The sequence below is a fragment of the Anser brachyrhynchus genome (genome assembly GCF_964034855.1).
Source record: "Anser brachyrhynchus genome assembly, chromosome: 6".
Lineage (NCBI taxonomy): Eukaryota > Metazoa > Chordata > Aves > Anseriformes > Anatidae > Anser > Anser brachyrhynchus.
The window spans coordinates 39,764,338-39,781,547 of record NC_137700.1 but is presented as its reverse complement, the minus strand read 5'-3'; the positions used below and the strand labels follow the sequence as shown (position 1 = coordinate 39,781,547).

The 17,210-nt window shown below is 40.7% G+C and overlaps 1 long non-coding RNA gene across 1 annotated transcript; it reads left to right on the top strand.

The window, feature by feature from the left end:
- Positions 1-4,623: 4,623 nt before the first annotated feature.
- Positions 4,624-15,034, top strand: LOC308197128. The gene is made up of 2 exons (XR_013952601.1): positions 4,624-4,717; positions 10,515-15,034. It is a non-coding gene; the product is annotated as an uncharacterized lncRNA (long non-coding RNA).
- Positions 15,035-17,210: the final 2,176 nt, after the last annotated feature.

Genomic DNA, 17,210 nt, shown 5'->3' with positions numbered 1-17,210 from the left:
CTCCTGGTGGGCAGCCCAGGGCTTTGCTGCTCTGCTTTGCTTCCTGCCTGAGAGCCCTGACAGGCACACCGGGATGGGACGCAGCCTTTCTCCGTGAGTGACTCACGTCATGGTCCCGGAGGCTGCTCGAACACCTCTGTACCTCGCGTGTGAGCGAGGAAGGGGCTGCGGGAGGGTGGTGGACGGTGGGGCTGTGCAGAGGCAGCAGCAGACCCGGGGCTGCAGGCTCCCATGGGTGCATCCCGTGGTAAGGGCAGCTGTGGTGGGCACAGGCTCTCCCAGCCACACTGCTGGAGTCGTGGTAAGGGTCCCGTGCAGCCCAGGGGAGCCCTGGCTCCGTTTCATGCCGGGGGCTGGAGAAGGGGCCGCACGGTGCAGGGGAGTGTGCCTGTAATTGCCAAGCAGGCTGGTGCTTGCCTGACTGCCACCAGGCCTTACAGCTGTCCCGTCTGCACCCGAGCACCCCTCACAGATTTGAGTGGGAAAATTATATCCTTGTTTTCTGGTTTTAGGCAATTCACTGTCTGTGCCATCTGTCATTTAGACAAGGGGCAATCCTGTGATGCCTAGGCCTGCCCAAGCAGGGAGCAGAAGCTTGTCCATTCATTTTGAAGACTACAAAAGGAAATATTTCCACAACCAGCACTCAACAAAAACTTAAGACTGATTTATTTTTCTTTTTCCAATCAAAATTCCCTTTAGAGTTATCTCACAATCAATTGGGATCTACCTACAGTCCCTGATGGGGCTCATTTTGCTCCATCATGGTAGAAGATCTCCAAGGGCTGGGATCATTTTCCAAGTTAGATTTAACATCGCTAAAAATACATAACTTCACTAAATGGATAACTAAGGATACATTTGGATATAGGTAGCTGAATCAAGAGGTGTAATATTAAGGATTCTGCTTTAATAGAGGGAGGAAAAGAGAAATACTACAGAGTGGGACAAAGACGATAGTAAGAAAGGAAGAGCCCTAATCGTAAAAAATCTCCTGTAGTATTTTTTTACAAAATGAGCATCTCCCAGATTTTGCATGCTCACAGCTAGGGTACGATCATTTCTATCTGTGGTTTAAAAATCTGAAAATTTGTTGCTTTCCAAATAGATAATTTAGCATAAATGCAAGTATCTGGTATGAAAATATAAGCCCTAATTCATAATTCCATCTCTTTTTTTCTTGTAAAATAGGCTTTATGAAATGCTCTAAATGGTGAAGGGGAAGCCTGCCTATGTACATTAGCTTTCATCTCCCGTAAACCAAAGAAACAGAAATATGTGGTGTAGGACCTCACAAAAGAAACAGATTTTCTGTCTGAATTACTGAAAACAGAATGTGTCATTCAACGGGATCAATACTCTCTATGAAGTCCACTCAGACCATGGTCCTGCAGTCCTTTCTCATATTAGCTTGTTCAATGGAATCACTAGAAAGAAAGAAATGCATTTTAAATTACTCTGGGAGGTATGGGCATGGAACAGATCCTCACAAAGAATCAAATATACAAAAACAGAGCTAAACTTTTGCCATAACACTGATATCAAAAGTGGCCATTAAAGAGCTAGATTTTTGACACCTGTTGTACTATCATAAATAAATAAATCCTTGGCTGAGGAAAGCTACTGAACTGCAGACAGAGCTAGAAAAATTATGGAACCTAGCCTGATTTTCATCTTACTAATTTTATACCAATCTACAAAGTGGCAGAATGATTGATGCCATTTGTTTTTGACTGATGCCATTTTAGCTCCAGGAATAATAAAGTAAAAATGTTTCTATGTTGTAGAAAAATTTGCTTAGTTGTGATATCAGCACTGTTTCCCTAATGGCAAAAGAAATATAACCATTAAAAATAATTACAAATGTAAAAGAAACTCCACGATCTAAATTACCAGATGCACTGTGTTACCTGCAGAAGGAAGAACTGGGTGTGTTATGTATTGTGCTCAAGGCTAACTAAATTCCTTAGCTTCAGATACTTTGGCATTAATTACCTGTAATTATTTTTGTCCTTTCATTGAGATTTATGTTGTTCTGAATCATCCTTTAAAACCTAATTAAACCAGCCATTTCCTTTTCTCTTAGACTCATTCATTGCTGGATTTTTGCTCATTTTTCCATATTTGGTTATTAACCAGACTATATTAATCACAGATTTCAGCTCTTGCTGTGCCCCTTCATTGCTCAGGCTAAAAAAGCTTTGGCTCTTCACAGCTCCAGGTCCTGAGCTTTAGGTCTGATAATAGAAGCCCAGGCTTACAGCTCTGTAGTATCCTTAGGTCAGTGCTAATGTGGGAACAGAAATGCTGGCCATTGTATTTGCAGGATTAATACTAATTAATAACTGTCATCGTTGTAAAGGGAAGTTTGACTGCACAGAAATGGATCCTTTCTTTCTCTCTGTCATTTTGCATATGTGTATATATAAATAAAAAGATATATTTTTAATTAATTCCTATGCTTCACCCTCAATAATACGAGATGGCTTTCTTTGAGTTCCTTTATCTGTAGTGGTAGCGGTACTTTCAAACTGCAGTGTACTTATTCACTTCTGCCAATGAATCTGTAGATACACCACCAAAACTGAAGGAGCTGCACCTGCATAAAACTGGTTTCAGCACTGCATTCATCTGCAGTGCATTTAGAAGTGCACCCCTTTTCTGAACCAAATATTTGTTTTACATGGATGTGAGCAAGGTCACTGCAACATCTTCTGAGGTCCCAGGCTGGAGTTTATCATCACTCTTTTTAATTCCTCTTATAAAATCCCAGAAAACTGGGGAGTAATAAGAACTCTCTAAGCCACAAGAAGAGAAAAAGCTCTTGTAAAACAAGAGTAAACATAAATGTTCAGAATCCAGGATTTGGTCTTATTAAAAAGCACAATAGGGGCGCACACAGATAATTGTAATGCCTTCGGGTTCTCAATATTTTGGAATGTGAGAGTAATTGCTTCCTAAATTAAAGTCCTCCTCATAATCATGAAATGCTTTGATAACTTTAAGGTATGCTCCTCAATCTTTTTTAATACGCTCTTAAATTGAAAGACCTCTTACACCAGAATTGTGTAGTGTACACAAATTGCTGATCCTGGCCTACAGCTTCGGTGTGTCAGTGTGCAGTGTGTTCGTCATCCCCATGTAACTGAGCCCACTTCCACATCACGATGCCCTTTTCCACCCCTGTTCTATGCATATGCAAAACGTCTTTTAATTCTCAGCAACCCCTCAGCATATGCAGTTTTAGTTCTAAATTCTGCCCAAAGGAACAACGGGATGCTCTCTGAGGAGCTGAGTGAAGGCATGGCTAAAGAAAAACTTTCTAGTGCTATCGTAGCAGCATTGGGTACATGGAATCCAGCAGGAATATACGTGGAATAGATACTTTTATTTATTTTTTTTCTTTTTTGTCACCCAAGAAGGGGAGCACAAGTAGATTATTTAAAAGAAAAAAAAAACCAAAAACATTTTGCAGAATAAAGCAGGTTGTCTTCCATTTAAATGCATTTGCAATTCTGGTAACTGGCTTATATATGTATGTGTGGGAGCATAAAACATTTAGTGGAGCTTTCTGACAGTTAATATCTAAGGAGAAGTGACGTGCCACTTTTAGCAGCTTGCGATGAAATGTTATAAAGCTCTTCACAGATATATTTTTAACAATGTGAAAATACATTAATTCTCTTAATTGCTTGAAATGTTGGCTGTTAAAGTAATTGGTAGGTAAATTGTTTTAGATGGAAGTCAATGTCTTGCAGCCAAACCACCAGATTCTAGAGGCAAATAACAAAATTCAGTACTAAGAGTAATGGCTTGCGTCACATAAAATAACATTCACATAAGCAGGAATAAGAGGTTTTATGTTGCTTGTGTATTTCGAATTATTAGAAACTACCAGATTGTGTGCAGGAAGGGAGTGCAGCTTTACAGAGGATGATAAGAGAATGTCTGCTGTAGCCCCAAACCTCCATATATTCTGAAGTCTGAACTTGTTCCAAATTTCCAGTCCTGTTTAGTTTATCTTTTGCTGCTCAGTAGATGGGAGTTGTCATGGGGTAATTCCCCAGGGTCACTGGAGTTACACCAGGGATCACTTTCTCCCATTAAGTGTCAGCATTGTTGACTACCAGACATAGTAAATTAATGCAGGGGTGCAAACTACAACGCTGAGCCATCATCTTCTCCTCAGTGCACACTTATTCCTGGGAAGTTGTGATGCAGCCCTGAACTATGCATAGTTCATGCGTAAAAATGAATGGAGTGAGCAGTGAACTGTCATAAGGAAATAGGCAACAATGTCATTTTTACTAGAGTTTTACTCCCAAAATTCCTTGAGTATTCTTTAAAAAAAGATAAAAAAAAGTGCATTAGAGTTGTTAGGTGGCAGTGCAGCTCTCATGAAACAAAGGGATGAGAACTCCGCATCGTGAGCCAGGTGCTGAAGTGACAGAATCAATATTCAGTGGATTAACATCTCTTTACACCAGGTGAGAATTTAGACCAAGGCTGTAAGCTAAACAGTGCAGACCGAATATGAAATGAGTTTTCTGCAGATACTACGGCTGGAGGGAATGCATAGCTGGTTTGCTAGTGTTAACCCTAACTGCTGCATTTTTTTTCTTCAGATTGGATTGGCTGCAAGAATGGGGTCAGCTCAGCCTCCCGGTAGAATCTTAATTACAATTTCTTGTGTACCTGCCGACGTGGAATCTGATGGGTAATGATAGTTTATAGAAACATTTGAATTTTTTATTTACAGCTAGTAACTTGCTATCAGTACAACGTCTAGAAGTTACAGGGATCTGAAACATGAATACATTCATTTTTCCTGGTGCATGTCCAAACAAGAAAAAAAAAAAAAAAGACAATATAATGACACTGATGAGTGAAGGAGGGGATAAACTGTAAATATACCTCAGTAACGTGTCCCCCTGTCGGATTGCCTAGAGAACCAGCAAAAGTTCCTTCATGCCCAGATATCCAGTGAAGTTTTCCTTTATTTGGCTCAGACCCTGAACTGCATGAGGGCTCACCTTCCAAAACAAGGTGTGTGTAGCCACAGTTTTATCACTCGTTAGAAGTGTTCCCTTTCCCCTGTCCACTTTCTATGCTTTAAAAGGTGGACATATCTTATTTTCTTAGACTGCATTATCAGCTAGAGATCTAAAACTCTCTTTCCCAATGACACGTTACACACATAAGACATGATTCATTTAGCCGGCTTTCAATTAGCTTAAAGTTAAGCTAAGCCAGCCTAAGCCTAAGCCAATCCCTTAGCTTCTTTGTATAACAGATAAAGGGGCAAAGGCACTTCCAGAAAGAGATTTTCTCCATCTATCTTTGAACTGATGGACATATGTTTCTCTATGATTGCAGTCAATAGGTTTGGAGGCTTAACTATTATAAAGCAAAAATGAGATTTTACTCCAAAAGTAGTTTTGATTAAGACAAGTGGAAATAGTAGAGGAAAAATATAAATAATAGAGTTGTAGACAACAGCTAAAGCTTACTAAACACAGCTCCAAAGCTCCAGTGCTGGTTGGGGATAGTTTTCTTTTACTGAGACAAACCTCACAAGTCATAAGCTATTTATTTCATCCTGTTAGAAGGATACGATATATGTGTGCTGCGTGTCCATGTTAACAAGACAAGTAACTGCTTTTCAAGACAAAGTCACTGAAAAAAAATATTTTCTCTTCCTTCCTGCTTGCCCACACATGAGTTGAAGCATTTGGGTTTTGTTTTTTCCTGTCACAAGTGAAGGCATCACTAAAGAAAGCAAGTCATTTCTTCTGCCTTAGGATTTAGCAGCCTGTGCCTCACAAATAAAGAAAGCTGATCTTGGGCTGCTAGAAAGTTCCCATTAAAAAAAAAAAAAAAAAAAAAAAAAAGACATTCACAGAAATATAGGACTGGATCAGGGATTTATTGATTTTATCACACTGTTCCTGCAGAAGCATAACAGCTGCTTCAGAGAAAAGTACAGGAAGCCTTACAGAAGGCAATTATGAAATAACTTGCTGACAGGAAAAATTCTTACTAGCCCCCATTAATTAGAGGTTATCTTATGTCCTAGAAGCATGAAGACTTACATCCTTTCCCAAAAGATTGTCATGCTATTTATCATTTTTGATCTTCACTGTTTTTTAAACTGCATCTTAAAACATATTTCTCAGCTCAGCTTTCAAGACTTAATGGCACAAAATGAACAGCGTTTATTTACATTGAAGATATAAACTCTTTCGTGTAAATCATACCAAATTCTTCATTATATCACAAATTATTGCTAAGGATAGCAAGATTGAGTCTTCTGGCACCAAAAAATAAGCAGAGCTTTGAGGATTTCCCTCATAAATTCAACAGAATATAATCACATTTTGTAACAATGAATTATAACAAACAGGATGACTTTTTCTACTTAAAAAGTGTGCTATTAATTATTAACTGGATCAAACTTCTCTCCACTTACGTGGTCTTACGACAAACATATTTGGGAAATTTCCATCTCTGTATTCACGCCTGTCCCTCTCTGGCATACAGCATTAGGGAACACACTCAGGCTTATGTTTGACAAGCAGAAATATAAACTAGACAATTGTAGCCCTCAAGCTGGAGATAGCAGACATGTAATGCTGGTGAGAAAATCCCAGCTGGGCTGCCTTACGATGTTTAAATATAACTGCATGTCACCCTAGGCAATTAGAACTGGCTTGCTGTTTCTCCCAGTCGTCACCAAGTCTCCTACTGCTTTTACAACCGATCTCTAAAGTAGCACAGCAGCCTACAGGGCCAGTCACGGTGTAGCCCAAGAAGTAGGGCACTAGTGTTACTATAGCTGTGTTCCTATGTCATTGATGACAGAATGTGAGAAGCTGAGATCAGGTACCGGCTTTTGCCAAAAGCAGGCAGTGGCTGGGCAGCGCTCCCAGTTCAGTTTTGTACTTGGTTGGCCATCTGACTTCCAGGTAAAGGGGTGAGGAAAGGGTCCCAGAGGTTGACTGTGCTTATCCTAAACTCTCTTCATCTCCCCCAGAGGCTGACTGTGCTCCTCCTAATCTCTCTTCATCTCCCCCTAAATAAGAAATTTAAATTTCCCTTTCTCCTAAAGGGGGACATGAAGGGTGATTAGGAGCAGTAGTCATACTCAAGGTGGATGATGTTTCCATTGGTTTTGTTCTCAGTTTTGGGGTAGTGATATTCAACGTTACCCTTGCTGCTGTGATCCACGTGCAATGGTAGCATGCTGCCTGTTGTGTCAGCTGGGAAGGGAGAAGTCCCAGCCTGCCTCTGCAGGGAACGAGCCCCTGGGTCTGCCTCAAGCCTGCCTCGACCGAGATGCCACAAAGCAGGTCTACTTTTCCCTTAGGAGACCTCTTGTATCACACCGGGTCTGATCCAATCTTGTGTGCCTTGAAAGCTGTCAGACTGTCTGTGGCGCAAATCAAAGAGCCGTTTTACATTTCTTGTCATGTATATCAGAGATTGCCCTTTCAAAGCATACAAATATTGCCTTTGTTTCTGTGACAGACACCGTTCTGCCCGCACCTCTCAACACTCCTGGTGTGGTTTCTGTGATTTTTTTTTTTTTCCTGCTGGAACTTCCTGCCACATCTGTTACTAAACAGAAACCCAAAAGGAAATCAGCTTTCACCTGTCAACTGCCATGTGCCAATGACCTCCCCCTTTCCATCACTTTCCATTAATGTCTTTCATCATTTCAAGGTCTTTTACATATTTAGTTCTTTTTCTGTCTGCTCCTTTGGGAAGTCCCATTTTCCTTTTTAGCTGCAGCTCCTTTGTTTGTCACGTTTACTGCATCAGCCCTACACAGAATGCCGGCTCCTCTTTGTCCTTGGGAAATGCATCCTTTGGCCTCAGGAAGAGTCTCCCCAGCTGTGTTCCAGCGGTGGCCTTCCTATGAGGACAGGCGCCTTTGGCATCTACCGTTGCTTACCAGCCCTTCTCTGCAGCACTTTGGTTTGTGCAACAGCTGTTTGGCTCGCAGTGCTCAACAGTTTTCTCCACCCTTCTGACCCAGTGCTGCAAAACAGCCCTGACTTGTAAAAAAACAGATGGATGGAGTAGAGATGAATTTTTTTTTTTTTTTTTTGTGACTCCAAAGACCCAGAATTCAAGCAGATTTGGCAGATATTTTATACTCTTGCAGCAAGAAAAATCCCTAAATGCATAGGCAGAGTATTTCAGATGGAAGAAGCTTAACCAGAAATTGTGCGCACTCATTGCACAACAGTTGTTCCACATTACACAGCTCAGTTTTACATACTTCCCAAAACTTCCCAGTGTAAATAGACTCTAAGTCTATAGTACTTACGAGCATGGAAACACATAGCACTTAAAAACAGCCAATGCAACTACGATAAATATACAAAGAATTAAGTAACTGCATGCCATCAGAGGCCAACTACTAATGGGGAAGATCAATAGTACTTGAATCTATGAATCATTCAAATTTGATTCTTCTCAAACTTACCTCAGATTGCTATTATTATTATCAGAACTCAGTGAAGTTCTAATTTCATTTGGGTAACATATTTTTACATACTAAAAGTACAGGAAGAAATCTTGCCGCACAGAACTTGGTACAAGATTAGCCATTGACTTCAGTAGGACCAAACATTTACACAGGGATTTTTTTTTCTCTTCTGGCCTCCTCAGCCTAGGGCTTAATAAAATATTGAGAAGCTCAGAAGATACCAACTTTATTTCCAGCATCTCTGAAGGGTCAGTCTCATGGGAATTTGGAAGCTTGAGATTTCTGGGCGCAGAGTTTTCAGGGGGCTGCCACCAAACTGCTCGCAGCAACATCAGAGTACTTTTGCAAAGACTTTCTTTGGAGGTTTTTGAAAGAGTCTTCTTACTAAATGCTCTGTTAGGTACTTTCCAGAGGAATCTTTATGTTCATGAGCTGACTTGGAAAACATTTCGTAGCTTCAGTATTCGTTTCCAGCGAGGTTCTGTCTAGCTCATTTTGGTTTCCATGAAACACAAAAAGCTCATGTGACTGGCCCAGGGTGACTCAGATCCTCAGCTGGTGTTAGATGCCGGCAGCCTCCTGGCACTCAGACCTCCCATCTGACCACATAACTGCATATCCTCATCAGTATAAGGCTCTCTGAACTTTTCTCCTTTGTTTGATTTTCTGCATGCATGGACCATGGTTGTTGTGCCTTACATCTTATGTTATGGTAATGCACATATCCGCATGTTCCAGCTCTGCTTCTTTCTTTGTTGTTTTCTCTCTGGGTCAAACCTGCTCCTCTTTAAATTCAACTAAATCTTTTTCTTTATGCAAAAAAACAAAACAAAAAAAAACACACAAGATTTGTCCCAATGCACATTCTTTGTTTTATTGATCAGTTAATTAGGATATATAATATTATTCTTTATATATTCATCCCCTTTGTATATCCACCCCATCAAATTACATGCTTTAACAGTGTCAGGCACTGGTTTTGTGAGGACACAAAAAGGACTTTTTATTATTTTAGCCACCATTTCAGTAGAGCACTTTCAACTGACCCTTGCCAACTTCCATCCAGAAAGTTTACTTCTGCATAGTTAAATATATAAACACGCACCCACACACTTATCTCCGTGTTCATATACATCCACACAAATAAACATTTCCAAACATTTCTGGGTGAGTCGCTGTCTCTGTGAAATAGGCATATGGACAACACGGAGCGCCATATGCTCCCCAGAGAATGTGGGAGCCAGTAAGTGACAGCATTGACTCCCAAACGCTCTGCAGAAACTGCCACAAGGACAACAACAATCTATAGTAGAGATAATTTACAGGGTAGCAATATGCTTATATCTGTCTGTGAAACCTCAGTTATAGCCAGCTTAGTTTTTGACATACACAGCAGAAAGATATATTTCTGAGAATCATTTTTGGTTCAAGTAAATAAGAAATTCCTATTTTTGGTACCACCACATGGGTGGCATTTTTTATTTTGAATCATTGAGACCCACAAGAGGTGCCTCGAAGAATAATGATGAGGGAGCTAGAGTGTTAATAAGCTTCCATTTTTACATTTTATAAACGTAAAACTTCTGGGAGGCATGTTCTCTCTCATTTTTCAACATGCTGTCAATTGCACATAAATAGATGAACTGAAATGCTCAGGATCTGGTTTCTACAGGTACTTCACTCCCAAGACAGTGTGAGCAGCTAGATTCTGAGCAGCATTAGAGTCTTGCATTTAGCAAAGCCAAACACTAAATCTTGGACAAGCAGCTTCTCAGGTCCTTCCCAGTGTCCCAAAGAGAAACACCATCTGTAGAAGTTAACAGTGATTTTTTGACCATCTGACTAACTTCTGTTTATGGATACTAGTTCCCTCTGATTATCCTCCAAGGAGTGTATGCACCTAAATCTCCTTGATGTTAGGCGCTAAAGAACTCAGATCGCTTTTTCTATTTTTTTTTTTTTAATGTTTTTCTATCTTTTTCTTAATCACTTTTCCTAATGTCATGGTTTTGTTTTCCAGGTCTCTGCCTTTCTCTCCCTTCAAGTACACAGAAAGCTGACCACTGTCGGATGCTCACGCAGCTTCAGCAGGGTGGCTGGAGAAGAATTACAACCCAGAGGAGCCTCGAGCATGGTGGTTGGCCACAGTACTGGAAGCTCAATATATGGTTTTTCTCATCTACCTTGACAAGAAGAGCTCCTTTTTCCTAGGATAATACTCTCTCTCTCTCTATATATATATATATATTTTAGTAACAATCTGACTTATCTTTCTGACTAACTTTTGAAAAAGAGTGGCCATCACTACGCTTTCCTCTGAGCAGAGTAATGTATCAGCATGTGTTAGATGTAATCTGGGAACGCTTCCCTCCTGGAGGCCTCACGGGGTGAAGTGGGGAATGTCGACCTTCAGAGCCTCGGTGGAGCAGACGACATGCCTGGCTGCTCGGCTGGGGCAGGGCTGAGGCAATCCTGGGTTTGCAAAAGGGTCCAAAACCAGAGGAAACTTTTAAAATCAAAAAGTGACAGCACGTGTAGTTCAGAGGCCTCTGAGGTGAGGCAATAAATGATGAGTGGTTTCCATGATCTCACCTTTTGACTTAGCAGCCCTATTTAGTCTTTGACTGTTTACATGGAGCTAACCCTTAGAAACTTGCTCAACACGAGGAAAGAAGCGTTTGCCCTGGATAAGAACAGGCCTCTCACATCTTTTAATGATTTTGGGGCTCTCTCTAAACTTACAGTCCTCTGTTTTTTCCAATAGACTATATCTGCAAAAGGGTATCTTGGTAACACCACTAGCCCTGAAGCCTACAAACGAAAGGATATTTACCCTTTAACAACTTACGTCACAGCTTTAAGAGATGCTACTTTACTGACTGTAGACACAAGTTTGCTCATTAGGAGGGGTTTCCCTAAGCAGTGAACAAGAAGGATGAACATTTTTAGTATTTTTGCTAAAATTTCCAAGTAATCCTTCTGAACAGCAAATACTAAAATTGTTGCTGGAACAAGTGTGGTGGAAACTCTGAATCTGGATTTTTTACATGCATAGCAGTGACTTACTGTTTTAGATACCCCTAAAAACCAAGTAAAATTTGCAGTTGTCTAATTTTTCTAGGTTTTGGGGCTTCTGCCAGTGAAGTTTCCAAACTGCCTACAACCCTACTCCTGTACATACGAAACTGAGCTTTAACATCATGAAGAAGCCTGGTACCTACCTCAGCCTGCAGTCATAGCAGGGTTCAGAGTATTCCCTGCCTGTCAGCCATGTGTAGATTTGCTCAGGCTTCTCCAGTCTTACAGAAACTACTTTCACTTGCAATCAAACATAAAAACAGGCCAGCTGAAAGAAGGATGTCACACTGTCATTTCAGATGAAAACGCTAGCACGTCCATCAGGAATGTAGTGCCTCAAATCCCTAAATAAAACAAAACCAAATAAATAATAACAATAGCAAAGCCAGGACACCTAAATTCCAAGGCAGTGATTCAAAATGTGTATTTCAGCCATTTCCCATAGGCCACTGATTAAAGTAATGTAAATTTACCTGTAATGTAAAACCCCAGGAACATTTCTTTCCTTTGGTCGAGGTGACTCAACACTGACCTCCCACAGTCATGCTCTAGCCCTAACCACTGAAATGTATGGTTTTCTGAAGTGGGGAATTTCTCACGTTAAAAGTATTTTGCTTTGCATGGAACAACTAAATAGTCTTTGGGCAAGTGAGAGTATCTGAACAGGATTTGTTAGCATATGTTTAAAGATATTATTCTTCCTCAGGGTCGTGGTTGGCAGTCCCACATGGCACAAACTAGCAAGTAGGGTGCAGGTGCTGCAAACAGAGGAAGGTGAAGAAAGGGGCTTTTCTGTTTCTTGAGCAAGAACTTGAACCACAAGCTCCATACATTTATTTTTTTTTAATTGGTTGATTAAGAAAGCCCACTTGGAAAAAGCTGGGAGTAAGTGAGCTGCACCAACAGTCTCATGAGAAGAGAATTTGCTCTGGCTTCAACTGTGTATGGGGGCACCTGATCCCCAGCCCTCTTGCAGTACGATGTGGCTCACCAGCCTTCAGTCCACGTATCCAAGTGCTTCCTACCAACTGCATGGATCATTTTGCCTCTTTAGTTCCAGCAGCTACCAGCAGTGTCTTATTTCCATTGCAGCCTATGCACTGGCTCTACCCTGTTGTGTCCTCTCTCTGTCACCTCTCTGGTCATCTCTGATACTATCGTGGTGTGACAGCATCTCGCAATTGCACATCTCAGGAAACTGTTTACCTCATTAGCACTTATTTGATGAGAGTCTCATCTTGTTCCTGGGAGTCTATGACAACTTACAGGCCTCTCAGTTATCCCTTAGGAGCTACACATTTTCCACAGGCTGCTAGCTGAAGAGCCCTGCCTGTGTAGCATTGCAAATGATGAATCCTTTTTGTAATGAAAGTTGCCATAAATTCCATACCAAGTGTAGTGTTCATATGAATTAGGCACAGTCTGAGCACATCTAACTAACCAGGCACATATGCTGGTCGTTGTCTTAATTTCTGAACCTCAAATGGGTTGAAGAATATAGACATGCTTGGTTTGCTCTGCTCAGGTAGATAGGATGCACAGGAGCAGGGCACTGAAGGCTAGTTTTCTAGCAAAAATAATTTCTTCAGGCCTCAGTGGTGACCAAATGGACCACATGTCCTTTTTTTTTTTTTTTTCTTTTCCTTTTTTTCGTGGATGATTTTTGAACCTTCATGACTAATACCTCCCAAGTTTACTTGCAGGCTCTTTTAGTCATATTTGGATACTGCTCTCACACCTGACTGTCTGTGATTTTAAGTGAATGTCAAGGTACTGTTAAAAGTTGACATAAAATATAGATGCTCAAGTCTTTCCAAGCACATTTGTGCTATGCTCACCACCCTGTCTGATACTACTTGTCAGAGATTTTGTCCAAATCAACTCTTTGATTTCCTGTTTTTCTCAAAACTTTTAAACTATCCTCCTTCTTAACATACTTTGTTTACAAAGCCCTGTGACAATCCTAAAGTATGGTGGAGCTAATCTAAAAATTCTCTTTTTAACGTGACTTTTCTTGCCTGAGCTCCCATGTACAGTTGCCCACACATTTGCTAATGTGAGCTGATGCTTTGCAAATATCTTTGAGGGGAAGGTCAGTTCTTTGTACCAAAAGTTTGCAAGTCAAACTGCATTGAAAGGCCTCTTTAACCTCAACCTTAAGCATCCTAAGCATATCATTAGGAAGATTATCAAGGCCTCTGGGACACAACTGGATTTCCTTATGTACCGAAAGGCCTGGCAGATCAAAGGAAGCATTACTTCAAATAGCTTGTGGCTTATCTAGTGCTTGCCCTAGCACCACTGACCTCTCAATCATCATATTTTTTTCCCAGTAGGAATTGCTTTTAAGGACAACAGTTTTTACTCCGAGAAGCTTGTTTTGACCTTTTTGGCTTTCCCAATATTCCTTATTAAAATGTGCAATTAAAAGAAGTCCCACACTCAATACTTGGTAACTAAAATGTGTTTAAAATAAGAAAACAATTGCAAGTCATAATAACTTGTTGTTTTTGCTAACGAAGTGACAGAATATGAGCAAAGTCTTGTTTGTTGTTTATAGATTTCTCTTGTACTTGGCAGAAAGTCTTCATGCACACTGAGGTCAGTGATATTTGACCTTCTTTGGCATTATCCAACTGAGATGTGAATGACTAAAGAGGGCTAAAAGGTTAGTCCCTGTTCTGCAGTTGCATCCGTGTGTGGGTGTGCATGAACCTTTACACCCACAGAGAGGCTGAGAGATGTCAGCTAAGTTTTTTCCAGCTGCAAGGCCCACCCACATGGATTGATTGCAGGAATAGGTGCTAATAAACTGATTCATGAGCCTGCTTTTTATAAAACTATATTATTCATCAGCTTAGAGTATTAATCACTTTGTTCTATATTTAAATTTCCTTCAGGGGCTTGTTATTTATTCTGTAGGTGTGTTTTAACATGCTTTAACATGAAATTCACTTTAATTTAATCAGCCCTAAAATATTTTCAGGTTCATTACTTACACTTAAAGCTGACTGGAGATACATATGCAATAACCAAGGAACGTGTTTTTGTAAATAAGATTTTTGACCTTTACCTTTTAAAATTACAGAGCTGGCAACTCCTTCCTAAATGACTCATTTAGAGAACTAGAAATCAGGTACATAACTGTTATTCCAACATATCTATTTCAGTTGAGCATCAGCTGCCACTTCCATTGTAAGTCTCATTTTCATGCCTATATAATTTGATGTGTTCAATTATATGGAGCTTAAACTTTACTTAGTACTCTTGACTTAACAAATAAGCATGGCAATTCAAAGTTAAACTACTAAGTACTCATGACTGGTTCAAAAAGTGTCATTTAACAATAAAGGGATAAGACTTATGCACTAAGGTTTTCATGCAGATGGTGAAAAGGAACATGATAAAATAATGTTTTAGGTAGGTTCAGTTTGAATTAAATGACTGTGACATTTTAACTGCATTTTAGCCTAAGTATTTTGTTACTTTCATTCTCTCTCTCTCTCTCTTTTTTTTTTTTAAATTAATTTCCAGACACCACACCATTCCAACAGCTGGAATATGTATCATCTACCAGATATCATCAGTCTCTCATCCTTAGACAGAGTTGGTATGCAAACAGTCTAATTAGCTGCAATTAAAATCAGTATCAAAGAAAACGCACAGTTTTTATATAGTGGTACAGAACCTTTTTAGTTAGACCCAGATACATTTTAAAAAATATGAGCAATGTAATCTTAAATTATGTCTCATTTAAGTCAACAGTAGCTGTCTTCTAGCACTGACTTTAGCAGACAGAAATGTACCCTTTGTACTCCGCTGTCATGTGGCTGTTGAATTCATCAGAACTCCAGTGACATAAAAACTTAGAAAGAAAGTTATCAAAACCTATTGTTTTCAAGTAGATAAAATCAAGCTATTAGTATCAACTAGTATTTGTGCATGAAGGGAAAAAATAGTTACCACGTGAGAACTCTATTTGTCCCAGTTCTCAGAGGCACAAATCAGAATTCAGACTGACGTACCTGTGAGGTCTGTGTGTATAAAGGCAGATGAGATTATCAGACAATCTGAATGCAGAACCTGTTTTTGTTTGTTCGTTTGTTTTTGTTTGCTTGTTGTTTGTTTGTTTTTGTTATTTTTATTCTTTTTGTTGCCGTCCATGTTCACAGGGGACGTCATACCATGTATCAGCCCTGAGGCTTGCTGTCATATCATCCCATTCTGGATTTGGGACAGGATTCGTAATGCAGTACAAACGCACACAAAACCAATGGGAGAGCTTAAAAATGACTTCTGTACACATATAAATATATCTACTGTGAAACACTGTTTATACTCATCTTACATGTGTAGTTGTGATAGGTAGGCAAAGGCAGACAGCAGGATTGATCCTTTTTTTTAAGGGGATATGCACTTGTCACCATAAGGCCAGTGGATCTGAGAATCACACCATCACTGGTCTAGAGCACTGGTCTGGAAGCTGAGGAGCAAGTTTAAGGTCATAAATCAAAAGATGCTACTTAGAAGTCACTAAAAGGCAAACTAGCTAGGAACAAATGAATGAATGAGTCTGGAGCAAAATCTAACATCTCTGAGCTAATCCCAGCCTTCACCCCAAATTTTCCGGAATACAAAACCTCATGCCTTCATCTGGTCCCGCAGCAATGACGCTTTCCTCTTCTCCACCTCTCATTCTCCAGTGACAGTTCCCTCACCAGCTGCAGCAGTGCCAGGCTCATAGAGGCTAGGATAAGGACTGTGTGTGGGAGGGTCCATATAGCTCTGCTGGCTTACACCAGAAGCGAAGCAGGCACCCTTGATCCGATGGTACCACCTGATGTGACTACCTAGTGAGGAGGTATTTGAAGCCTGTGTGAGACTCACTGAAGAAAAAGTTGCTTACAAAGATTCCACATGCTCCTCAAATGCAATCAACTAACTATAATGATATTGTGGAAAAGCCTAGGAATATGTAGTTGGTTCCTCTGCTCCCCTTTGAAGGAGACACGGCTGTTCAACATCAACAAGTAAACCGATAAGGGGCTTGGCACAGCAGCAGTCCAGAGCTCTCGTCTTACTTTATTGCTGAGGAATTTCTTCACGTTTTTTCCAGGGGGGGGGCCTTTAAAAAGGGAGGGATGTTGTTTGTTGGCTTCTTGTCCTCTAACGCTGTGGAGGGGAGAAATCCTTTCACTTGATGCGCTGTGCTGGCAGCCAGGATGCTTAGGGCACCGTTAACAGTTTTGCCTCAGACTCCTGCCTGTGCTCAGGTGAGTTGTTTAGGCTCTCCGTGCATCCTTTATTCCACAGGATTAAAGGAGAGGCATAATATTTATCTACAAGGCTATGTATCGTTAACTGTGATGTGCCAGAAACTATACTGGGCACCTTAGAGTACCGGGGGAGATGCGCGTGCTCAGCTGGGCACACCAAGCTGTGCTGTGTTGTGTAGGCCCCGTGGGACACCATCCAGATGCCACCACTGCGATAACTCAAGGAGCAAGGAGGGGTGCTCTGGGCAGAGACACCTGGGATGTGCCGTGCTCCAACCACTCACTCGGGTATTGCAAGTCGACAGAGAAGTTGAGAGATTGCTGTTTGCTTCCCCTGGGACAGGGCATTGGCCCTGGGGATT